Below are 20946 nucleotides of genomic sequence, written 5' to 3'. Positions count from 1 at the left end.
TACCACTGTAATATAATATAATGCAGAACACTACAGACAATTTCACAATGAATCTGGTCTATTCACAAATAATTCTGACAAAGTGCACATAAGCGGATCAAAAAAAAAAATGCAAAGTTACCAGCACCCCTGGTATCTTCTGTTTATTCCTCTAACACGTTTCACATTAGGCTGACTGTTTCAACCAACTCATGCAGGGAGATGGTGCACACTATTTATTCATTCGAGGTTATTTAAACTTTATTCGTGCAACAGGGTGGATCACTACACAGATACTGTGGATGTTATTTTGGCTTCATCTTTTTCCCACAGAAAAGCCTTTGCAAATCTGTAATTTTCAACAGGCTTTGACTCTGATTGAAATCTGTCTTAGTCTGGATTTCCCCAAAGGAGACCTTAATTCCAGCATGTAGGGGCTGACAGTTTATTTGGAGAGGCATTCCAAGAAGGACCGCTGGGGAAGGGAGAAGGTTCAGCACACAAGAACAGCTAGAAAAGGTTCTCATCATCCGTCTGTACATACAGCTTCTTCCAATTGAACAGTCTCCCAACAACATTCAGAATCGTCCCACGGAGGGTTATTTAACCCCCGGGGGGTGTTTCGGGCAAGTTACCTCCCCTTGCTTGCTACTGGTGATTGCCTGGGGTAGATGGGGCTCCAGGGAGACCAGGTAGAAGGCCTTCCACACAAGAGACAAGTAATCCAAGACTGAGCAGAGTATCAGCCTTCCAGAACCCAAGCTGAGAGGGAACTCCTCCAGCACCAAGAGCTTGATTATAAGAACCAATGGAAGGCAACCCTGTGCTGCATTTTTAAAAACGACCATTGACAATACAATCTTTGGCCTAGCTTACATAAACGTATGTGCCATCTGGCACCACTCAGATCCAGGAAAACATCCGTCTCTTCTAATGAGATGGTAGGTGTCCTCGGAAACCAGCGCACTCAACTCATTGTTTCTCTGCTTACCATGGTTCCCAGAAACTCGATGTCAACTTTTCAGCTACCCTCCAACAACTTCCATGTCCTTGACATTTTGTCTACCAACAGGGGTCTTATATATTGCCTCACATAAATTTGGAAAAGAAACCTGGATTAGGAATAATAAATCAAAGGGCAAGAGGAAAAGAAACGATTCACTACGTGTTTTATGGGAGTCAAAAGAGTTGAGTCAAAATAGAAAGTAATTGTACATTGTTCAAGACATGATACATTATGTTTATCTTAGACCCCACATGTCTTCATTGTACAGATGAGGAACCCAAGGCTCCGTGGGTCAAAACTACCTGCCCTGAAGTGTATCATTTGGTGAATGAGAGAACTAACACATGAATACAAGTCTTTCTGCTTCCATACGCTTCATGGTATGACCTACAAATACCAAAGGCAGTGAGTGGTATCAGATAATTCCTAATGATGGAGACATGTAAAATATGTGTGTAATAATACATTCTATACTGCTATTTCTACTTTCCTTCAGCTCTGGGATTATTGCTAAAATCACAGACCTAGTAGAGAATGAAAGATTCCATCTACGTTCCACATTTTATCTGCTCTAGAAATGTTTCTGGAACTCATATATAATTGTAAGATGGCATACTACCCAGTTGTATCATTAACATCTTTTTTTAAATTAAAAATGATCTTATTTTATTTTACATTTATTTACTTTTGACACAGAGAGAGAGAGAGAGAGACAGGGCATGAGCAGGGGAAGGGCAGAGAGAGAAGGAGACACAGAATCTGAAGCAGGCTCCAGACTCCGAGCTGTCAGCACAGAGCCTGATGCGGGGCTTGAACTGTTGCACGTTGAGATTATGACCTGAACCAAAGTCAGACACTTAACTGACAGCCATCCAGGCACCCCATAAAACAGGTTTTGAACTTGGTAGACTTTCTGTACTTACCTCATACAAACATTTAGAAGTAATTGCAAGTGAATTAGAATATCAATCATTTCAATCTCGTATTATTTGTTTTGAAAAGCAGATTCATGATGGTGGAGTCAGAAGAAAGAATCCCTGAGAAACCACTGCTTCCCACCGACGTGCACCGTTTGTTTGGAACAAAGCTCAAGCCACAGGGCCTTCTTTCTCAAAACTGATCATTCCTAAATCCAACTATGGCCCCGCCTGTGCTTAACAAGGGGTATTAGTAGGTTTATATCTCATGAAGCAATTTTACGGGAGCCACCAAGTCACAATTTTCAGATAATAAATTTCCTCATTTTGGTTCGCATGGGCGTTACCATGCAAATAGCTGCCTCTGTGACCAGTTGGTGGGTTCCAAGGGACTTCTCTGTCTCAGTTGCTCAGGGCACATATGGTGACAAGTATTTATTCTGGACTCACATAAAGTTTATGTGACAACACAGGCACGGAAAAAAAGTATTAAAGTCAGGGGTGATTTCCAATGTGGAATGAGAGAGAAAGGGCACACAGTGGTCGTAACGGAACAGACTTGATCAGAATGGTGCCTATGTGAGAGCACAGCTACACCCATACTACTGTACTCAGGAGGGAGAGCACTGGAATTAAATACATCTACAAATTCTTCATCTGGGCCCAGATTTCACAAAATTCAAAGAGGCGGATGAGTTCAAATTAGCAACTGGAAACTTCAATAGAAAGCGTGGACTATACATGTTTCCTGTTTTCAAACTGGATTGAGATGGGTCAAATGTGTTAATCTGCCCCAGTATAGTCGTATCTAAAAATAACAGTGGGAGGAAGTTACACACCATCGATACAACTCAGTTTGCTTGGGAAATGAAGCAGCCTAACGTGCTTCAGGTCCTCAATGACTTCTAAACAGCTGGCGAGGATTTAAAAATCACGAAAGGCACTTATTAGTAACAAGCTCAGGGTCAAACTTGATGGATTGGTGCAGCTTTGTGTTTTCAGTTTACAATCATTTCTGTGGTGAGGGAGAAGGGACGCATGCCGAAAAATGGTGGTGAGTTCAGCACTGACTCACGGATGGAATGGAAAACAACCTCACACACAAGTCCAGAACATGAAGTTGCTCACAGAAAAAACTGCTGTCTTATATTCCAGTGGAGATAGAGAAACACGCAATGACATTACTTGATTTGTCACATCTTACACATTACTTGATTTGTCACAATGACAAAATTGATTTGTCACATTCAGTCCTATGGCTAGACGTGGGCCGTATGTGGGACTTACCCACAAACAGGACTTGCGGAATGAACCGGTAAGTTATATAATAAAGTACTAGGTCTTGGTTTCTGCTATCTACCCGCTGACTCTTCACCGCCTGGCACGGTGTTTGTGTCTCAGGCTTCTGAGTCCCCTCTCTCTTACTGAGCAGGTGGCACTGGGTCAACCAAGAAGAACACATCGTCACTTATTGTCTATATGGGCTTTTCTTCACCCATTTAACTAAAAAACTAGAGATTGCACTGAGATCTACAGGGGAAACTCTTCAGAAACATGTACCCACCACTGTCCTTTTCTGTGAAAAAAATTATCAAAATAGTTCTGCATACATACCTTCTTATGTAGAAAATTATCTGTTCTTATAAAGTTTTCAAATTCACTTTCATAGACTTACATCATTCCTTCTAGAACATGTTTAATTTCCCCTATTGTTTCTTTATTTCACATTTTGGATTTATGCTATCAACAACTTTTAAATTATATTATTCATTTTACTCATTTCCCAAAGAGTCAACACTTGGGTTTATTATTTGTTTTCTTTTTTTTTTTTTTTTTTTTTTTTCAGTTTATTTTTGAGAGACAGCATCAGCATAAGCTAGGGAGGGGCACAGAGGGATAGTGAGAGAGAATCCAGAGCAGGCTCCATGCTGTTAGTACAGACCCCACCTTGGGGCTCGAACTCATGACTGTGAGATCAGGACCTGAGCCAAAACCAAGAAGCTGATGCTCAACCGACTGAGCCACCCAGGAGCCCCTCATTTGTCTATTTTCTAATGCTTAATTTCATTTTACTTCTTTATCACTTTTTTTCTTTTTTAAATGCAGATTTTTTCCAGTTTAGGGTTCACAGCAAAATTGAAGGAAAGCATTAGTTTTATCTTCAGTTAAGTTCAGTTGAATGCTCTTTTCTTTCCTATTCATGAATTACTGAAACTTATGAAATTTCTTCAAATCATATTTCAGCTATCCACAATAAAAATATTATTTCCTATAGATTTTGGATTTTAAGTTTCTATTTTCTCTTTTACTCTACACTTAACACTTGGTAATTGGTTTTATTTTACTTTTCAGGAGTTTTGTAAACTTTGTTACTGATTTCTCATTTTATTGTTTGTGAAGATGGTAGTGGTTATTATATCTACTCTCTGGAATCTTCTGTGTGTGTGTGTGTGTGTGTGTGTGTGTGTGTGTGCGCATGTGTGTTTGTGCATGCATCTAAGTGTGAGAATCTTTTGTTTTGAATAGGTGGATAAATGTATCTCATTCACATTCATTGCTGTGACATACGTCAGCTATTTCTATATGTATATATTTTTTATTTTTGAGTTTTTGCTTCTAAAATTTTTTCATTATACACACACACACACACACACACACACACACACATATATATATATGTATATGTATGTTGAGTTTTGATAGTAGCAATAAAAAGGAAGGAGGTTCTGGAGGTATTTTCAGTAAAAAAAATTTTAAAAAGCTGACACTGTGCCCTTCTACTAATCAAAAAGAGCTAGAGACTAAGACTCAAACAGATTTAAGAAAACTTTAGAAACTATCTGGAAAGAATGCTAATTTGCATTTCTCTTTTGTGCTTGATATTCTATTTATTTTTTAACTATTTTTTAATGTTTTTTTATGTTTGAGAGAGAGAGAGAGAGAGAGAGACAGAGCACAAACAGGGGAGAGGCAGAGAGAGAGGGAGACACAGAATCCAAAGCAGGTTCCAGGCTCTGAGCTGTCAGCACAGAGCCCGATGCGGGGCTTGAACCCACAAACTGCGAGATCATGACCTGAGCCGAAGTTGGATTCTTAACCAACTGAGCCACCCAGCTGATATTCTATTTAAAGGAAGATTAAAATAACGGTGAAACTCTGAAGAAGAGAGGAGTCACACTGGCTTTTGCTCTTGACAATAATTTGCAAAGACTTCAGAAAGAAATCATTTTTAAGAGAATCTTCAAATTCTTAGGAATAAACTTCATGTTTAAGGAGAAAAAGTTTGGAAATTTTGTTTCAAGTTGCTCATCACTAGGGGCACCTGGGTGGCTCAGTCGGTTGAGCATCCGACTTCAGCTCAAGTCCTGATCTCACAGTTCGTGCGTTCGAGCCCCTTGTCGGGCTCTGTGCTGACAGCTCAGAGCCTGGAGCCTGCTTCACATTCTGTACCTCCCTCTCTCTTTTCCCCTCCCCATTCATACTCTGTCTCTCTCAAAAATAAAATAAAAACATTAAAAATTAAAAAAAAATAATTTAAGTTGCTCATCACTATATCAAGATGGGCGTCATTGGCTTTTGAAGGAAACACTATTACTTTCTACCAGAGACAATTTGAAACATGCTACATTAAGAAATTCTGTACAAAAATTGTCTTTGACAGAACTGTTGTGTGACAGAATTGTTTCTTCTATCATGATGGCTCATCAACTGCTTTTGCTTTATCAGAGTCACAGTCCTTTACCATCAAATTATTGTGCCTAAATTCTTTTAAATTAAAATTCCCTAACCATAAAATTCATTTAGCATATCATTATGTTTTGCTGAACCCACTGCATTTAATTAACTTTTTATTTCCATTTTTTTTAGGCACATAAAAAAATAGAAGAAATGAATCTGAAGGACCATGCATTTAAGCTCACATATTTTTACAATCTTCCATTCTTACAGAAAACTTTTTCGGTAAGTTTCACCTTAACAGCTAAAAAAAAATTAACATTTCAGATACTCTTCTAGCTTGTGGATTGAAAATATTTAGTATGATCTTTGACACTGAATATGCATTTTAAAATGTTTACTGAAGGAGAAGTAGCTTTTATGTCATGAAAACGGCAACCAGCCCACTGCTAACAATAATTCATGGCATCCCAGGGCAGGCTGCTTGATTTCTCTGGCATAATCTTTCTCTACAGTAAGAGTTTCAGGCAATGGTTTCTGAGGTCTCTAATGGGTTGTGGAAGGGGAACAAATGATGAAACCCTATAATGTGCTTTATTTGCCATAAGGATTATCTTGGGAGAAGCTCTGAAAACCCAGGGGAAGTTGCCCTTCATAAAAGAAATTTACATGTATCAGGGGAATCTCCATACCCTCTCAGTGGTAGCAGGAACACAAGCATGACTCTAACTTTCTAGAAACTGTTATCAGCAGAGAAGACAAATAGTATCAACAGACAATAAGTAGCAAATGGGTGGAGAGATTGTTTCAGAGATATCTAAAGTTAAAAAAACATTCTCCATTAGTGCCATTTACCATTTGTATTATGATAATGGTGACTAACATTAAAATGGCAAGTTTATGATGTAGGCATGTATCATTCCAAAACCTGGCTAGCATTCAATGTGAAGTTATAGTTAAAATTTTAGCTTATTTATTATTGTTTTTATTTTGAAAGAGGGATAGAGAGCAAGCAGGGAAGGGGCAGAAAAAGGAGACAGAATATCCCAAGGAGGCTCCATGCTGTCAGCACAGAGCCCAATGTGGGGCTCAAACCCACAAACTGTGAGATCATAACCTGGGCCAAACTCAAGAGTTGGACGCTTAACTGACTAAGCCACCCAGGTGCCCCTATAGTTAAAATTTTAATAGCTAGAATCCAAAATGTTATGTGTTTCCAATATGCAGTCATGGAAAAAAGGGGAAAACACACAACTTAGTTAAGAAAAATCATCTATTTTATTCTTCTCTAAGTTATTGATTATAAGAGGTCAAGCAAAAGTCTATGGACATATCCCCAAGTCCAGAGATGGGAGAGGATTCAGACCCCTCAGAAATTATTAAAATTTATTTGCTGGAATGATTCTCTAGTGTATAAAGAAAGATAAAAAGCTTCTGCACAGTGAAGGGAACCACAAAACTACAAGGCAACTGACGGAATGGGAGAAGATATTTGCAAATGACATTATCAGATAAAGGGTTAGTATCCAAAATCTATAAAGAACTTACAAAACTCAACCCCCCCCGCCAAAACAAATAATCTAGTGAAGAAATAGAAGACATGAATAGATACTTTTCCAAAGAAGACATCCAGATGGCCAACAGAGACATGACAAGATGCTCAACATCACTCATCATCAGGGAAATACAAATCAAAACCACAATGAGATACCACCTCACACCTGTCAGAATGGTTAACAACTCAGGAAACAAGAGGTGTTGGTGGGGATGTAGATAAAGGGGAACCCTTTTGCACTGTTGGTAGGAATGCAAACTGGTGCAGCTCTGGAAAACAGTATGGAGGTTCCTCAAAAAATTAAAAATAGATCTACCCTATGACCCAGCAATAGCACTGCTAGGAGTTTATCCAAAGGATACAAAAATGCTGATTCTAAGGGGCACAGGCACCCCAATGTTTATGGCAATGCTATCAGCAGTAGTCAAAGTATGGAAAAAGCCCAAATGCCCGAAAGAGCCCATCGAATGATGAATGGGTAAAGAAGATGCGGTATATATACACAATGGAATATTACTTGGCAGTGAAAAAGAAGGAAATCTTGCCATTTGCAAGAATGTGGATGGAAGGAACAAGAGGGTATTTTGCTAAGTGAGATAAGTCAGTCAGAGAAAGACAGATATATGATTTTACTCATATGTGGAATTTGAGAAACTCAACAGATGAACATAGGAGAAAGGAAGGAAAACCAAGATAAAACAGAGGGAGGCATACAATAAGAGACTCTTAAATACAGAGAATGAACTGAGGGTTGGTAGAGGGGACGTGGGTGGAGGGATGGGTTAAATGGGTGATGGGCATTAAGAGGACACTTGTTGGGATGAGCACTGGGTGTCATATGTAAGCAATGAATCACTGGGTTCTACTCCTGAAACCAAGACTACACTGTATGTTAACTAACTTGAGTTTAAGTCAAAAAAAAAAAAAAAAAGAATGAGATTTTAAAATGTGAATACCATGATTTTCTTCTTTAAGACAAAGGTCAAGATGTGGTAGGGGGGGTGTATGTCTTGGGTGTGCTCGTGTTACGGAATATGCTTGGGCCTCCCTGGATCCTAAGAAGAAACAAAAAAGCAAGTCTAACAAGTGTTAGACTAGAGAAAGAAGGTGTATGATTAGTAGGGAAAAGAGTCATCACACACAGTTTAAAGAAATCCCAAAGAAAAGAACTTGTAGTAATTCTTGGCAGAAAGGATAAAAATACTGAGATGTTTTAAGGTTTGTTCATATAGGTTATAAAAAAAAAATGTTTTCTTTCATGAAATGTGGTTTTCTAACCAGGACACATTCATAATTTAAGATCAATTCCACGCTTTGCTTCATTTAAAAAATTAATTAAAAAGAAATAGGTCTCAAAAGAGAGTTGCCTGTGAGCTGTAAATCTCAGAACTGGTAGACTGTATGACCTGGAGTTTAACAGCATCACTCTCACAGGCATGTTCTCAATGATTTTTAACTTGCCCAAAGCATCCACATCTCTAAGTGTCTAGAGCCTTTATTCTGAGTATTTATTTATTCTAGAGCATTTATTCTGAGTATACTGAAGAACTATAAAAGGTAATGTTAGATTGGTATCATTAAAACATGACGAACTGAGGGCATAGAGCATGTTACACTTCTGAGATAAAATGAAACAATGGGCATTGCAACATTGAAAGGGCAACTTACGCATTAAGTTGAAAAATGTAGAACTAAAAAAAATTGTTTTAATGTTTATTTAGTTTTGAGAGAGAGAGGCAGAGTGCAAGCAGGGGAGGAACAGAGAGAGAGGGAGACACAGAATCCAAAGCGGGGTCCAGACTCCGAGGTGTCAGCACAGAGCCCGATGCAGGGCTTGAACTCACGGATCGCGAGTTCAGACCTGAGCCGAAGTTGGGTGCTTAACCAACTGAGAAACCCAGGTGCCCCTGGTTGAATTTTTAAATACAGCAGAAACTCAGTTTGAAAACCAAAGCACATCTGATTTATAATAACGAGACTCTCATCAGAGAGACAAGCATTTGTGGGTTTTAAGGAGTCAGCTTCAAGAAAAGCAAAGCCTTTTTCCTTTTTTTTTTTTTTTTTTAATACCAAGAGCAGAGTTTACGGAAAGATTGTTGATGGTATCAGAATTGTATTTCCTACGAAAAGAAGTAGGTGTTTGACCTTAATGGACTAAAGTAATCTCGCTAGAATGTGTGGTCCTTGGGTATTTGGTTGACGTCCCTGCTGGTCTTCCCATCATCCTGCTACACAATTTACAGATATGCCCACACACATCTTTCCTCCTTCCTCAACATGCTTGCCTTCTAAATCCATTTATAACTTCATTCTCACTTCCAGATCCATATTTCAATCTACCAACAAGGTGTCTCTACTCGCTGGCCAACAGATGTCTCACACTCCTTGTATCCTACATCTGACTGACTCCTTCACTGCCAGCCCCTGCATCATACATACATGTCAACCCTCTTCTGTTCCCTACTTGGGTCAGACTCAGGGAAGGAGACATTCCTTTAGTCTTCTGATAACCTCTGGCCTTAATCATGGACTTGTAAGTCATTCTATAACATTCTATAACAAAGTTAAACAGTCTCCAAGTCCTGTTAATCAGACCTAAACGTGTACGGGTGCATGTATTTGCAGAGTTTGCACGGGATGTCTCTCTCTGTCCTCCGGTGCCCATGCACACAGGGCACTTGTAGTTGTGACCCCTCTGCTGTCCAGCCTAGCCAGGTCGTCCGCCTCTTTCTCTACCGCATCCTCCAGACTGTCCATAAAACAGCCACGCTAGAGTGCAAATGTGACTGCAATTCTCTGGTTTACTGTTCTTCCACTGTTGCCGACTGGCAATAAAGATCCAGTCCACGTGGATTTTTATGGCACAGCCTATGTTTCACGAACTGGCCTATCAAACTACCTCTCTAGTTTGCCGTGTGCCTGCCTGTATGTTTTGTGCCACAGACACACATAATTACCGCTAAGTTTGTAGCGCTAGAGAAATGCCCATGAGTAATGCAGCTATGTCTCCTGCCACCTTAAAAACCATTTTCCTGGCCAACTATTTATATTTAAGGCTTGGCTCCAATCCATTAAAAAAATGGTTTTAATGTTTATTTGTTTTTGAGAGAGAGAGAGAGAGAGAGAGAGAGAGAGCACGCATGAATAGGTGAGGGGCAAAGAGAGGGAGACACAGCATCCGAAGCGGGCTCCAGGCTCTGAGCTGTCAGCACAGAGCCCGACACGGGACTCAAACCCATGAACCATGAGATCATGACCTGAGCCAAAGTCAGACGTTCAACCGACTGAGCCACTCAGGCGCCCCTCAAAACCATTTCTGAAGTAAACTTGTCTGTGACTATGTATCCCCACATGTTTTCTCTTCACCTTAAACATATGTGCATGGAGCGCAATGATCGTTTTGGTTTTATTTGTTTTCATATGAGTCACCCCACGGAAGACTATGGTGGGGTTATATGGAGGAGGACCTTTCACTTTTCATATTACTTTTATTTTGTGTGCCAAGCACAATGCCTACTATATTCTGAGAGAATAAAAAGGGACGTTGCATTCACATATTATCTGGGTTTTTGTCTCTCACTCTGAACTAACATCAGATCCAAAAAAAGTGACCTCAAGCTCTGTCTTACTGGTAATGGAAGTATCTTTAATCACTGAAGTTATTTTTGTCAATGAAAGCTAGCACTCTGTATTCGCACCTCCTCTGGTCTTACGTCAGGTCAAGACACCAGATGCGATAAACAAGCCATTTGGAACATTTCCTGTGGCTTCTGGGGGTCCAAGGATTCCAAACGTGACAGTGGGGAACTCACGTTGAATCTGCACCTAGACTTCGTAAGTGGGTCACAGTGGTCAAGTCATCAATGATGAAGACCCAGGAGTTTTAAGAGACCTGGGTTTCCAAAACATCACTAACGATGACAAGGGGCTACCCTATTTCCTGAGAGCTGCACATAAAAGGGATTTCGAGAGGTTCAAATGCATTCATTGCTTCTCAGCTTCTGTGTGGAAAGGAAATCACAGGCACACACTGTTTGTTCATCTTCTCAGATGTCTTCTTGTGATGAGGTCATGGCCTGCAGACAATGCTCTACCCAACATCGCGTAACAAAGAAGGCCAGGGAAGCAACTGCTCGTTCAAAATGAGAAACCACAGTGTCTCCGTGAAGAGTGCCATCATCACCAAATTCAGAGTCCCGGCATGTTTGCTTTGGCTTCCTCTGGTTTCCCCCAACACAGTGGAAGGAGAGGAGCCTAATTAAAGGTAACAAATGCATACACAAATCTAGCTGTGATGACTTCAATAAATAGGTGAGGATAATCAAGCCTGGACAGAGAACTCGCTTTCCAAGTCTGGAATTTGTGATGAGAAGTTCCTCTCATCACTACCCAACGCATATTCATTTTTCATGACTCTCAAGTTTACAAGACAATTGCTTCTTGACGCCATTTCCTGCCCAGACTAACAGTGCAGAAATCATGATAGCATCCACATAGGGAAAAAAAGGGTACAGTTAATAAGGTACGGAGTAATTATCCAGCTATGAGAAGCAGTGTGTAAATGTTGAGGTTGGCAAAATTCCAGAGAACAATGATTTGGCCGCCGAAATAATTCTATCCTAACAGTTTAAGCATATGTACAAGGTAGTGGGGGGCATCCTTCTGTTTACTTTTGCTTTAACCACCTTCTGAGAAAAATACATTAAGTGATAGTTTAAAACACACCCTGCCCTTGAATCTCTGGTGCAGGAGACTGGGTAAATTACCTTGGACACTCTGTGATCATGGCACGTTACCGCACTGGTCCACGTAGAGATCCTCTGTCCTTCACGATGTGCTCCCTTTCACCTGTATCCCCTTCCTGTCTCATCGGCAACTATGTAACATGTGCCCTGTGAGCTATTTGCTCACCACCTTTTATGACATATTTTCATAGTGTTTCACATTTATGTAAACAACATTTATCTATATCCCTTTCTATGTGCGCATTTTCACACCAAGCTGTGCTTTTACGTTCTGTCCATTTTGCGATGCTATTTACTTCCCTATTGCTGCATAACCAACTACCACAAATTTAGAGACTTAAAACAATAATCCCAACCTCTCTGCTCCATGTGCCCAGCCAGAGGGTGGTAGCTCCTTTTCTGAAACTGGAACCTCTAGGTTACTATTCTGCATTTTCAGCTCTGCCCTGAATTCCACCACCACAAGGAACCAGATTCGACCAACAACCTCAGGGAGCTTAGAAGCAGATCCTGCCCCAGCCACCCTTCCAGACGAGATGGGAGCACCAGCTGACACCTCAACAGAAGCCATGTGAGACCCTAGCAGGGGACTCGGCTAAGTCACGCCCACGCTCTGGCCCCATGGGAACTGCAAGACCGCATATGTGTTTTATGCTGTTCTGTCTGTTACACAATGATAGGTAACTCATGCAATTCCCAATAATGGCTCGAGCCTCCTCACAAAGTTGACCCTCTGCTCCCGAGATAACCTGGTGGATCAAAAGCAAAGAGGCACACAGCTTCCCTTGTTCTTTGCTGCTTCCTGAAACCCCAAGCTCCATGAGACGAAAGCAGAATCCTCCTGGCCTTGATATCAACCTTTACAGCCCTAGGTTCACAAAGTCGAACTATTCTGACTCAAATCCTTGATCCAAACCAGTGACCCTGAGCAACCCACTGCCATCGTCTACACAGTGATTATGATAGAACCCATCCCATGTTTATACAGAGAAGATGCAATGAGGTCATTCATGAACATCTGCAAGGCATCATCACCCAGAACTTACCAAGTGCTCACAAAACATTAGCCAGAGAATTACTGCTGCTGAGTGAAATTTAATGATAGACTTGTATGCTACAGAGACTACTAGGTTCTTAGTGGATGGATGGAAAAGGCAAAATGAATAATTAATACCAATTAGCAGAGATCCCTGAAGGAAAATGAAGGAACCTATCAAGCCATTCCATGTTTGGACACAAAGGGTGCCTGGACTTTTTGTTTCCTCTTGACTTCTTGATTTCAGATCGATCTGAATATTCGGTGTCCTCATGTTTAATATTAGATATCTACAGCATCGAGCCTCATCAACCAGAAGGAACACTCTCCTGCATGCCAGAAGGAAAGGGGCCCCTTACACAGAGACACAAATTTCACTTTGAACCCTATCAGCCCCTTCATGTCACTCCAGCAGAGAAGGTTTATCTTGTTGCCAAAGTTTAAAACTGAAAACACATCACCTGTAAGCAGGAATATGGCTAACTGAAATTCCTCCCTGAGTCATGCAAATTTACAACGGTGTTTATTCACACAAAAGGAGCTGCATACGTCACCCTTTTGAGCAGAATAACTGTGGACAGGAATGACCATCTTTTCTCTTTCTCAAATCCTGGAGGCAAGAAGCACCTTTCCTCTTTTCCAACAGTAGCCACTTCTCATTATCCTGATTTCTGGGTCTGACTAGCTCACCCTGCGTTTGCAATAAACACACATTTTCATGAGGTGCCCATTCTCTAATCTCTCCAGGGATCATGCCTGAAGGCCTTCTTCCTCCAATAAAACCACAATGCAGTCTTTTCTAATAGGCACTTTCAAACAGGATAATAAATGTCTGACATAACAAGACTGACCTTGTCACAAAGTATGATGACGGCAGAAACTTACAAAGGTGATTTTCCGTTTTGGAATTTATGAGGAACAGCACAGGAGGGAAAAGAGCCTTTTCCATGGTGCAGCACACTACAAAGATGGGAGGTGTGGACAGATCCAAGGGCAAACAGAGCAGGGTATTCTCCTACAGAGTGATAATGGCATCATGTAGGGAATAGATAACTACGATTTGGGCCCCATCGAGTTTTGGAAATAAAGGTTTGCTGGAACACAGGCACACCTGTTGTGTATCGTTTTTACAAATTACGTATCTCCGGGTGCCTATGTGCTCAGACAGCAGAGTTGGGTGGCTGAAATAGAGACTGTACAGACAGAACTAGACCCTGTCCCCGGCCTTAGTGGTGCTCTCCAAACGCCGGCTATTTCTCCATCCCTTAGGCAGATAATTTATAAAAAGCAAATTAGGAGAACTATAGACCAATTTCCCTGATGAACATGGATGTAAAAATCCTCAACGAGATATTAGCCAACCGGATCCAACAATACATTAAAAAAATTATTCACCACAACCAAGTAGGATTTATACATGGGATGCAGGGCTGGTTCAATATCTGCAAAACAATTAACATGATTCATCACATCAATAAAAGAAAAGGACAAGAACCATATGATCCTCTCAATAGATGCAGAGAAAGCATTTGACAAAATACAGCATCCTTTCTTGACAAAAACCCTCAAGAAAGTAGGGATAGAAGGAGCACACCTTGAGATGATAAAAGTCATATATGAGTGACCCAATGCTAATATCCTCCATGGGGAAAAACTGACAGTTTTCGCCCTAAGGTCAGGAACAAGACAAGGATGTCCACTCTCGCCACTGTTATTCAACATAGTATTGGAAGTCTTAGCCTCTGCAATCAGACAACACAAAGAAATAAAAGGCATCCAAATCGGCCAGGAGGTCAAACTTTCACTCTTTGCAGATGGCATGATAGTCTATATGGAAAACCCAAAAGATTCCACCAAAAAACTGCTAAAATTGGTTCATGAATTCAGCAAAGTTGCAGGATATAAAATCAATGCACAGAAACTAGTTGCATTCCTATACACCAACAATGAAGCGACAGAAAGAGAAATCAAGAAATCGATCCCATTTACAGTTGCACAAAAAAACATAAAATACTTAGGAATAAATCTAACCAAAGAGGTGAAAAATCTATATGCTGAAAACTATAGAAAGCTTATGAAAGAAATTGAAGAAGACACAAAGAAATGGAAAAAGATTCCATGCTCCTGGATCGGAAGAACAAATATTGTGAAAATGTCGATCCTACCCAAAGCGATCTACATATTCAATGCGATCCCTATCAAAGTAACACCAGCATTCTTCACAGAGCTAGAACAAATAATCCTAAAATTTGTATGGAACCAGAAAAGACCCCGAATAGCTAAAGCAATCTTGAAAAAGAAATCCAAAGAGGAGGCATCACAATCCCGGACTTCAAGCTATACTACAAAGCTGTAATCATCAAGACAGTATGGTACTGGCACAAGAACAGACACTCAGATCAATGCAACAGAATAGAAAACCCAGAAATGCACCCACAAATGTATGGCCAACTAATCTTTGACAAAGCAGGAAAGAATATCCAACGGAATGAAGACAGTCTCTTCAGCAAGTGGTGCTGGGAAAACTGGATAGTGACATGCAGAAGAATGAACCTGGACCACTTTCTTACCCCATACACAAAAATAAACTCAAAATGGATGAAAGACCTCAATGTAACACAGGAAGCCATCAAAATCCTCGAGGAGAAAGCAGGCAAAACCTCTTTGATCTTGGCCACAGCAACTTCTTACTCAACACGTCTCCGGAGGCGAGGGAAACAAAAGCAAAAATAAACTACTGGGACCTCATCAAAATAAAAAGCTTCTGGGGGTGCCTAGGTGGCTCAGTCAGTTAGGTGTCCGACTTTGGCTCAGGTCATGATCTCATGGTTTGTGAGTTTGAGCCCTGCATTGGGCTCTGTGCTGAGAGCTCACAGCCTGGAGGCTGCTTCGAATTCTGTGTCTCCCTCTCTCTCTCTGCTCCTCCTCCACTCATGCTCTCTCTCTCTCTCTCTCACCTTCAAAAATAAATAAAAACATTAAAAAAATTAAAATTCTGCACAGTGAAGGAAACAATCAGCAAAAGTAAAAGGCAACTGACAGAATGGGAGAAGATATTTGCAAATGACATATCAGATAAAGGGTTAGTATCCAAAATCTATAAAGAACTTCTCAAACTCAATACCCAAAAAACAAATAATCCAGTGAAGAAATAGGCAAAAGACATGAATAGACACTTCTCCAAAGAAGACATCCAGATGGCCAACCGACACATGAAAAAATGCTCCACATCACTCATCATCAGGGAAATACAAATCAAAACCACAATGAGATACCACCTCACACCTGTCAGAATGGCTCACATTAACATCTCAGGCAACAACAGGTGTTGGCAAGGATGCGGAGAAAGAGGATCTCTTTTGCATTGTTGGTGGGAGTGCAAGCTGGTGCAGCCACTCTGGAAAACAGTATGGAGGTTCTTCAAAAAACTAAAAATAGAACTACCCTACGACCCAGCGATTGCACTACTAGGCATCTATCCATGGGATACAGGTGTGCTGTTTCGAAGGGACACAGGCACCCCCACGTTTATAGCAGCACTATCAACAATAGCCAAAGTATGGAAAGAGCCTGAATGTCCATCGATGGATGAATGGATAAAGAAGATGTGGTATATATATATACAATGGAGTATTACTCTGCAATCAAAAAGAACGAAATCTTGCCATATGCAACTATGTGGATGAAACTGGAGGGTATTATGCTAAGTGAAATGAGTCAGAGAAAGACCAAAATCATATGACTTCACTCACATGAGGACTTTAAGAGACAAAACAGATGAACATAAGGGAAGGGAAACAAAAATAATATAAAACCAGGGAGGGGGACAAAACAGAAGAGACTCTTAAATGTGGAGAAGAAACTGATGGTTACGGGAGGGGTTGTAGGAGGGGGCATGGGCTAAATGGGTAAGGGGCATTAAGGAATCTACTCCTGAAATCATTGTCTCACTATATGCTAACTAATTTGGATGTAACTTTTAAAAAATAAAAAATAAGATAAACAAAACAAAACAAAACAAATTATGTTTCTGTACCTTTCATAGTGGGTGTTATTTCAGAGAAAAAGAAACATAGGAAGAGACGCCCCTGATCAGTGTGCTTCTGTACCTAACAAGTACTTATTTTCTATAGAATATTTACTAAATGGAGGCTTAGCTGAGAATTTCCCAGTATTTTGTTTAATATATTATTAAACCGTCAGGATATATATATATATATATATATATATATATATATATATATATATATATATATAAAGCATGAAACCATCAGGATAGATGTACGTTAAAGTTTCTGATAATTGTTTTGGAGAAAAAGTTATTTCAAACAGGATCCCAAAGTAAAAAAGTCGGATAACTGACTATTTATATCTTTAGGTGAACCAGATCCCGAGAATGGGATCAGGGTCAGACTATCCTGAGTTCAAACCATGACTTTAAATAATAAAGTACAATTGAAGTAGAATAGAGGTTGCCGTGTTGTTGGAAGAAGGGAAGGTTGAAATGTAAAAATTAGGAAATCACCATAAAATAAATGGGAAAGAAAGAAATCCTGCTAAGTCTGTGTCAGGCATCGGATATGACTTTTATGTTTTTCACTGTGGGGCCACAGAAGCTGGGGCGAGTCACCGGTCCCTTTACAAACAGCTCTGTGCAAAATCAGTGGCATGGCAACTCTAACCCACTCGGGCTCTTTATTGGTTCCCCTGTGTGACCGTGTCTCCGCGGGGACACCCAGAAGGCGACCCTGTCATTGGCACACCTCCTGCCCGTGTCTCCAAGCCACCTCTCGCCTGCTGGACTGAATGCAGCTCTTCATCCCTACCTGGTGTGTGTCCGGTCCCCCCTGCCGTGTCGCCCACTACGTCTGGTCCCACCTGCACACCTCTGGTGACACGCATTTGCATGACCTTCGTGTTCGCGGCAAATGAAAGGGCACTTCTCCAGCACCTCCATTCAAACGCTCAAAGAGCTCTATGAAGAAGTGCCAGGGCTGAGGACACAGAGTGTATTCAGAGTGTCTGGCCGGTGAAAATGCAGAGGTCTAGAGTTCCCTTTCCAATGAGACGCTGGTCTGAGGCTGCTGGCTGGGGAGTCGGGGAGTCAATGTGGGGGATTCTCTCGAGCTTGGCACTACCCCTGCCCCAGTAGGGAGCCAACATGACCCCCCGGGCAGGTGACGCCATCTCTGTCCCACTGGAGGAACTCCAGATGGACAAAACAAATGTCCTTCTATTAACTATCCATTTGGATGATTGAGTTGCAACAAAGAGGTGGCTATGTGAGCAAGGCCAGACGTATCGATCAGGAACCCCACTTCTCGTGTGAAAGATCCCAGTGTTTGCACTTACCAGAACGTGTCTGAATGAGCACGTCGAGGATGAAGACATTAATCTTGGCTTCGGTCTTGCATATGTAAAATTGCTCTAGGAATGAATAGGCTGGGCTGTTTGTGTGCCAGGCCCTTCAAACGGGATGAAGACACAAAACATCATTGTTGGCTACACACAGGAGGGGCCCAGCTTGCGAAACTTTCCAAAGACGAGGGGAAGAGAACTCTGCCGATGCCAGGATACCTGAAAAATAGCAAAAGGAAAAAGATTTAGCAGCCGTTTACGCCTATTCGGTTTTCGGTTAAGGACCAAGATTTGTGCAAGAGTCTTTTCCTTCAAATGGAAGTTTACCTCTTTAAACGGTCCCTCGGAAGAACACTTCTCAAATCAGCAGAGAATCTGCTGATGGGAACCATTTGCAATTTGGAGGCAACACCCTTCGCCAGAAATATTGAAGAAGTAAAAACCAAAGTAACAGTAACACATACACACACACATACACACACACCCCAACCGCTGCTCGTTAAAAAATGAAAAACTTCAATGAAACGTTGATGACCCATTTATCCCATCAACAATCAAGCTTGGCAGGTTGCTAATTAGAACAACATAAAGCAGGTTCTGTCTCATCCAACGTTTACATTTAAGAGCATGTTCAAGCTGCAGGGATTCGATTCTACAAAATGCACTGGCAAGTAGGTTTGTCTGAGCATGGCCTCTCCCATGCCCAATCTTAGGCAAATCTGGTTTGATTTATGAGGACTCTGAAGAGACCATATTCAGGGCCCGCCAAGTGTTTCCCTCTGTTGTATGTCGCACAGAACTTGCTGCTCTGGGGCGACCTCACTCACAATCCCGGGAGGCATTCTCCAATGTTGAGGTGGGTGACAGCAATTTGGCTGTTCTGTGTATGCTCCCTTTCTTTTCTCTTTTCCATCAGAAAAAGGAGAATCACTTTTTACTCAGAACTAAAATGTCTTTTTCTCTAAAGAAAATGTCTGTATCCCTTCCGCCTGTCCATAACAATTATATCTCCTTAAAATTACACTTTTTCTGGCCTTTACTTCCAGAAATACCAAACACATAGAGGTTAATATGAAATAAATAATCAAGACACAGAAACACATGCAAATCATCTTCCTATGATTCATCTTATTCCAGGAGAAATTCTCTAACGAGATTCAGAGGCTCCTTTGTGAACAGGGGTCTCCATTAGGAAAGGTTTACTTTTCCACACTCTGACAAAGCTTCCTAATTCAAAAACTGATTCCCTGGGATGAAGTTTCATGGGAGGTTTCGACAAGAATCAGCTTATGAAACACAGTTCAGGTGTTATAAGCTGTTGTTGCAACCAAGAGGCCAAGAAGCAAATAAGAGTGATTTCTCTACTGGGACAATGGGACAGATAAGACGATGTATGATAATTATGCAAACAGTGCATAGGGACTCAGCAACAGCCACACTACAGTGTTGTGTTTCCTGGATCTTGGACACTTTGCCGCGTTCACACAGAGGAACTTCTGTGTCAGAGAACCATTTCACACTGTAAGGAGAGGAGTTCTGTTTTAAAGAACCATACGTACGACAGGAGCCCTGTGTGAAGTGATAATATCTGTACGTAGCTACGGTCTTGAACTCATCTCTCCTTTCCTCTTGCAGCAGGGAGATGTGAGCAATGAACCATAGTCAACCCATTCTGTTCTTGGGAGCCTTTCAAGCCACCAAAAAAATAAGCTTCTTTGTCCCAAAGTAAACAAGTAATCCTATGCACAGAAGAAAATTGCACACTGTTGCGTATCAACAAACTTAATAATCAGAGTCAGATTAAGAAACAAAACAAAAGAAAAGAAAACACCTAAGGGCACACAGGGGAAAAAGAATCCAAATGGTACATCTGGGAGCAGAGGACTACAAAGAAAGATGCAGATTCCATTCTGTGATGGGTTTGGGCGGTCCCTGCGGCCTCAGGAAAGCTCTCTCCAAATCTGTCTCTGACAATATGCCTAGAATTTCATGCTCAGGTGTCCATGCATGGGGATCGGAGTCTTTCACTGCACTGTTCTCTCGGAGGTAGTTCTGCCACTTTTGGGACACAGTGGCTTCTGACAGAAGCAGTAGAAAATGTGAGTGTCCTCTATGTAGAAGTTTAAAGGCTGTTGTGCAAACAACAGATTCCTGGTGGCTCTCAGGCGGTGGGTCCTGTTCAGGAGATCTTTGTCTACAAATCTGGTACTGGGAGAACTGAGGCTGGGGACAACCAGAGGCAGCCACCATCAAAGAGATCATGGAGTGGCCGAGAGAAGCCAGCTTCTTGATGACATGCTGGCCACCGGGAGAGTGTACAGAACCAGAGTTTCGAGATCAGACACGGCAAAGTTCATGACTTTCCCTATGCCTTGAAGAGGTGTTTCTACTTCTTCTTCTTTTTTTTAATGTTTATTTATTTCTGAGTCAGAGAGAGACAGAGCATGAGTTGGGGAGGGGCAGAGAGAGAGGGAGACACAGAATCCAAAGCAGGCTCCAGGCTCTGAGCTGACAGCACAGAGCCTGACGCGGGGCTCAAACTCACAAACCGTGAGATCATGACCTGAGCTGAAGTCGGACGCTTAACTGACTGAGCCACCCAGGCACCCCACAGTCCTTTGGGTTTTTAATAAACAAGCAAATGTTCTACAGTGTTGCTGGGTTTCCTGCACATG

At 41.3% G+C, this 20946-nt stretch overlaps 1 long non-coding RNA gene across 5 annotated transcripts in view; it reads right to left on the bottom strand.

Annotated features, from left to right (window-relative positions):
* LOC109248269 (uncharacterized) overlaps window positions 1–20946 on the bottom strand; it is a 411435-nt gene that overhangs the window by 87174 nt on the left and 303315 nt on the right. For all 5 annotated transcript variants that reach the window (XR_008418365.1, XR_008418363.1, XR_008418362.1 and 2 more), the window contains one exon: window positions 18266–18490. This is a non-coding gene — a long non-coding RNA (uncharacterized LOC109248269). The remainder of the gene's footprint in view (window positions 1–18265; window positions 18491–20946) is intronic.

The sequence above is a fragment of the Panthera pardus genome, unplaced genomic scaffold (genome assembly GCF_024362965.1).
Source record: "Panthera pardus isolate Hobbes unplaced genomic scaffold, ASM2436296v1 HiC_scaffold_27, whole genome shotgun sequence".
NCBI lineage: Eukaryota > Metazoa > Chordata > Mammalia > Carnivora > Felidae > Panthera > Panthera pardus.
This window is presented reverse-complemented; position numbering and strand designations above follow the sequence as displayed.